Source organism: Strix aluco, chromosome 5, assembly GCF_031877795.1.
Source record: "Strix aluco isolate bStrAlu1 chromosome 5, bStrAlu1.hap1, whole genome shotgun sequence".
NCBI lineage: Eukaryota > Metazoa > Chordata > Aves > Strigiformes > Strigidae > Strix > Strix aluco.
Genome location: NC_133935.1, coordinates 48,749,074 through 48,755,559, shown reverse-complemented (window position 1 = coordinate 48,755,559; position 6,486 = coordinate 48,749,074).

Genomic DNA, 6,486 nt, shown 5'->3' with positions numbered 1-6,486 from the left:
TACCTGGAGATAAAAACATTTCCCCCCTCCCCAAGAGAAGCATACTTGATGGGTGGCGAGCCCTTGCTAACAGAAGCTGCTATGTGGCTTCATTGCACGCTCTGACTTGGCTGGGCACATCCTTTCCCAGCTAAAGGTGCTCCCATTTTAGGGGACATTTGGGGGTCCAGTCCCCATAGGTTGCCTGGGACCACCTGAATGTGGGAGGAAGCAGGGAGGGAGTGACAGCTTGTAACTGCTACTGAAAAGATCCCAGTTAATGAACTTGCTACCTTTTTCTAGCTGATGCTAATACCTGTGTTAGCAGGAGTGAGTGGAGGCCTTTACTGTAAATTTTAAGGCAGTCTTACATTTTGATTCAGCTCTTCAGTTTAGCTTTATATTGATATTTTGAATCCACAGTATTAACACACATTGATGGCGGGCTCCAAAAGCTCATTACAGAAGGGTTGTGAAGGCTATCGTAATAATTTCTTTGGTTCAGCAAGGACTCTGAAAAAATAAATTTTTTCAAGACATTAGAAGATGTCTTCTGCTTTAGAGGCAGAGGATGAAGATGGGGACTTGGGAGGAAGGAAACAGCAGCAAATACTTTTCCCAGTCTCTGACAAAAGTGTCAGCTAAGGCTAAGGACTGAGAAAATACTGGTTAATGACAGTCACATTCCTTTGCTTCTGGGTGATGTTGACATGGCTGTGACAGTCCTGCTGTATAAGAAATGCCTGCTGGAGCTTTGAGAGGGCTGATGGCAAGGAAGCCATGTGCAGGACACTGCTTCAGCTAAGCAGAGCTGTAGGAAGGCACTGGGGCATAGGGAGGCCTGTGGCACCTGTTCCTCTGCCCCTCCACCACTGGGTTGCAGTCTTACAGGGGTGTTACAGCACTGGGGATGAAGAGACACTGGGCACAACTGTCCCACATCCTCCTCCTCCTCCCCTCGTTATTGGCCACCACATACCAGTGGCCAGAGACCACACGGCTGCGGTGGCAGTGGAAGCAGGGTGCCCAACTTTGGGCCTCTTTAGGGAGAATAGATGGAGCTGGCAGACAGAGGGATGAAGGGAGTGGTTTCAGGACACTGCTGGTCTCCTGGCCTCTTCCTGGGTAGCAGCAGTGACCAGTCAAGGTTGGGTGGGGTTGCTCCCTTATGGGAAATCACCCTCCAGAGTAGGGCTTTTTCCTGCAGCCTCCCTCCAACTTGCCTAGCAATAAATCCCCGTTGCTGCATGCTGCTCATCGCTGATGAGCTTTCAACAAGGTTGGGATAGATACGCTGTGTTGGGCCAGTAGGCATTAGCCGGGCAAGGCAGCCTTGGGCTATCTGACAGGAAAGGGGACACGGGTTTACTGGAGCATTATCTGCCTGGAGTTACCAAGGAAGGTGCCTGGAATAGTTCCCAGAGAAATAATTTTTAAAAATAATTCTGATGATTTCTTCCAAGCTGGTACGGTAAAGACTACTCCATCAAACACTGAACTTGGGCACAGACTCCGAAGAACAGAGACACCTGCAGTCTGTGACCTGTTATTAGGATCTGGAACTCATCTCTCATATTTTCTCATAACCCTGTCTTTCTGCCAGATTTGTTGAATGAGTACATCTATGCTATGAAGAGCCACTCGGGCAATCTGAGTGATCTCCTAGCACTTTACTACATTATTTAGTGAAGAAGCCCATTCAAATAGGGTGTCAACTGACTAACTTGCTAATAGACACCTGATGCATACCACATATAGAGGAAATACATACAAATATTTGAAGGGAAAAAGGAGAAATACTTTCATAAGGATTCATATTTTTATTGTCTCCTCTCTGCTATGTGACTCTTTCCACTGGAAGATATATGGGTGGTCATTTATTAGTCCACTGATCCACTGCAGCAAATGAACTTTTATAGCAAATTCTTAAAATCTCATAATAATAATGAGCAAGGACCTGCAAACTATTGCTATAATTCCAGTGCTCTTTACACTATAAACTGTTAATTCTTTTCACCTTTGTATTTAAGAAATAATTTTGCAGATCTTGGAGACTATTTAAAATCTATATGGAGTCTTATTATGGACTATTAATCCAAATGAAACTATCTCCAAGCCATGATAAGTAAGTAATACTTTGTTAAGATATTCACACCTTTGCTATCACACGCAATTATCTTTAACAGGTGTCATATTGCAGATAGCATACGGACATTCTGTTTGTATACATTATGTCACTAAAAGGTTACCAAAAAAGGATGGATTTAAGAAGTGTGTAAAATAATATTTCACATTTGCAGTGAATAGTTTAATTTTATCACTTCTTGTCCTTTTTCTGACCTTTCCTGATGGACACCCTAGCAAATGTTGCATCATCATGAAATAGGAGCAAAAGGTTATTTTGTTTTACGAGTGTATATAGTAGACAAGACATCTACAGAAATAGTTTTCAGAAGTTCATCTGTATATGCAGCTCTACTAATGATCATTGCTAATGGTGTATTTTGCATTCATGTTCTCTTGGTGTGCTTTGGACACGTAAATCACACAGAGACAAAAACATCTTAGCGCTAACTAGGCAGGTTTCTGTTAATATCATCCAGGGGTGTTTAACAAGACAGCACAGTGCAACAGATGATAGAAATCGATGAAATACAAGTTATTTAATTTATTTGTGCTTCCTGCTCCTCTTTCCTCTTGATTTTTGTGCCCATTTATACTGGAAGATTTTTGGAAGAGACACTAATTCACATATTGTGCTAGTGAAGCTTCAAGCAAACATGTCAGTATTTGTAATGACAACGCATAATACCAATATCCAAAGAAATTCCATAATAACTAGGCTAAAACGTAGTCTGAACAACATGAAAAAAATTTTTTATTGAAAAGAAGTGAATAATTAAAGTGTTGGGAAGAGGGCAGTATTAAAGAAGCTGCTGTCAGATTCTCTCAGACAAGAATATATTGAGTTTTGCTTTATTTTTTTACTTACTGTCACTTGCTGCTGGACCTCCTGTCTTAAACAAACGAGTAAATTAACATAAAATGTCCTCTGCCCATAGAAAGAATGTGTAGAGAGCTGCTGTGGTATCTTACAGTCTCTTTCATGAGAGAAATTGCAATAATTAAAAGTTAATCTAGTGGGAGAGATACCACCATACTTAGCATCACTCAGTGTGGGCTGTGGAAATATACTTTAAAGGAGGCCCTTTTATCTCTGGAAGTCACAGGATAGAATACTTCAGAGGATTACAAATGAATTTGTCTGCAGGATAAAGCCTGCTGCCCTGACAGATTAATTCTCTGAGTACTGTAAAACCACATTCAGAAACACTTTGCTCTGCAACTTTCTTGTAATGAAATAAACATAATTTGTTATGCAGTACTGTTAAGTTTGGTATTAGAAATATTATTATTACTGTGGCTGTTACCAGCCTCAACAATCCTTTTATTGCCAGAAGGCACAGACACACAAAAGCAAACTGATGTCACGGCATGGGACCCATCAGATGGAAGATGGGATCAACAAAGCAACCAGGAATAAGGTGTCCAGGAACTGGGCTCAAAAGCCAATGCCTGGATTGACTGGGAGAGTTTTCTTTTGACTTAAGACCTACCTCTCCAAAGTGCTACTTACCTTGTTCATCTGAAACAGGCTGGGTGGGTTAGTGAATATATGGTAACATAGCTTCAGCTTAAGTGAAAGCTAAATGGTCAAAAGGGCTAATCGCAGAAGAGGTGATTGATTTTGCTCTAAGGACTGGCTCTTCTGAAGTTGGTGTCATTCTGCTTCACAAGATGACCAGGGTTTCAAAACTTCAACAATGTCAAGCATTCAATATCAGATAATTTCCTTGCTTGCCTAAAAAGGCAGCTGATTGCACATCCATTTGCATAATCATCCTTCTGTACTTGCAGGATGCTGCAAAACTGTAATTTCTTTTTTAATGAAGAAGTTATCTTAAGAGGATTTTGTATCACTGTGGACATTGAAGAATATTGCTGGTTGATAAATAGTCTGTGCTTTGTAATGTATATTAATGTCTCCTGCACTTCTTAGCGAGTTAAGATTTGAAAAACAGGGATCTTTTCTCACATCAGAATGTTTCTTTTATAAGAATACCAAAAGTGTTTATTTGTATTAGAGTTAATAATGCATCTTTGTTTGTACTACAGGCATGTTTGTGCTCCGTCAAGATTTTTGAGGTATCACTGGAAGCATCAAAAACTCATGTTCTTTATGGCTTAAGGAGCTAGGTTTTCAGTGAGTGGTGTTACATCTCTGAGAGTATCAAATGATAACTCTTGTTCCCTGCATGGATATATAATAATAATAACAATAACAACAACAATAACAATAATACATAACAATGGACAATAAACATAACAGCACAACTGAACCATTCCGTTTCTCCCATTTAATAATTAACAAGGACAGCTTTGCTTATTCTTTGAAGAAATTCTCTGTACCAATGTATTTTGATTTGTGTATATGAAAAACCACCTGTAAGAATGGTGATCCAGATTAGTGCGCGAGTTTAAGAGAGTAACACTGTGCAATAATGACTGATGCAAAGCTGTGGTGCAATTTACCATATACAACACCGTTAGAGGTGTGATTAAACCATGCTGCAACTGATGGGAGAAACTATACCCTTCATTATCTGTATTCAAGGAGGCCTCAAACCAAATGTATAGCCATGTTACCACTGAATGCAACTGGGACTGTAAGGATGGAGAATTTTCGTGAGTTGTGTCTTGGGCATAGAGATTTGTGGGAGTATCTGCTTGTATGACAGAGAAAGGGAAAGATGAGACAGAAGACATTGAAATGAGAGTGAGACGAAGAACAGACAGAAAAGCATTTGCAGGGAACACTGTTTAGTAAAGGCAGGTTCTTTTGAGTTAGGTATTGTCTGGAAAGGACTTGGAATGGTTATTGTTGCTGTATTTGTGAGAATAAGATTATTGGTATTTGTGCATGAAAAAGTATTACAGTGGGATGGTTGACCACCATCAATTTTTTTTGGTAAATGGAAAAACTCACATGAGTTCTTTTTCTTATTTAGCTAGTTTTAGTTCAGAAAACCCTAATTCTTACTGATATTAAAAATGGTAGTTGATAAACACATGAAAGGGATAAAACTGAAGACTTTACTCCATGACCCAGGTGGCCCTGCTGTCCTACATTAAAAAGAGCTCTGGCTTTCCTCCCTTGCATATTTCAATGCTAAACATTTCCCTCAGAACTTAATTTATTCACTTTACTTTATTTATTCACAGATATTGATTAAGAGGGGGAAAAAAAGAGCATAAAAAGAGAAAGTAGCATCCGGAAAAAAGAGTAGTGAGTTTAGTGAACCAACAGAGACAAACAGCTAGCCTTTCCTTTTTTGATGGGCAACAAGCCCAATCATTTCCACCTGGACTGCAACAAACCTTCCCATTTTCTGCTTTCTGCAACTTTTCACTTAGAAAAAATGCCTAAACAGCACGGGCAGCTTTTGCAAAATACGCACTATGCTGTGTTTTTTTACCTTGGTTCAAAATCAAAAGTCTCATTGCTCCCCCAGACATGAGGTTTAGTCTGTGAGCCACAAGCGGCTGAAACAAACCCTATGCTCATCATGTCACTGCTGAGCCAGTACATGGCCCAGAACAGGCATGGGCATCGAATGGTGCTAGATGGGGAATTTGTCCTTCATACTCCTCTGGGTAAATCCATGCTTTGACTATTTTAGTGAGGTGACAGGAAACTTTTCCTCTCACAGTGTGTGTGGTCACATTCCCAATCAAGGTAATGCAGATGTAAATGCTAGTGGAGACAAGACTCCTGGGGGGCCCGGCACTTTAAATGTCACTTTGGGAGGTGTAACCGAGTAATCCCTCTCTTTTGCGGAACTGGAACTGCTCTGGTTTCAATACTATTTCAGCATTTTTTACCATCTATGCAACTGAGTAAAGGATTCAGATTACTTTTCAGAAATGCCTCTCTGCTGTGCTGAACTTGTAGAGCATTGTCACCATAAGTGTGCCAAGCTGGAGAAGACAGGAGACAAGAAGAGACAAGGAGAAGAGACAAGGCCACTGTAAACTGGGAGGCATTCCTATGCCCAGTGGAGTGATGTCTGTACCAGCTGGTTAATGCTGGACAGAAGATCAATAAAACAGTATTTCTATCACGTAGGGAAATGGTTGGTACCTGCAAAAAGTGTTCCATAAAACCAGCTTCAACTCACAGAGCAGAATGTAGCAACAACTGGCAGCCTTGGTTGATGTCTGGTTTTGAATCTCTGTGTCAGTGAGCAAAAATAAAAAAAAATCAGCCCATTAAAGCCACATCTTCCCTTTTTATAGCAACTTTGGTCTGAAAGAATGAAGACCTTTGAAAAATTCATTACTTAAACTTTCTCACGTAACCACGTTATGAGGAAGGAGGAAGAAGTCTCATGAATTTCAGTTTAGAGATGGATAAATTAAGGCAGAGGGAGGGTACCCAGGTCCAAA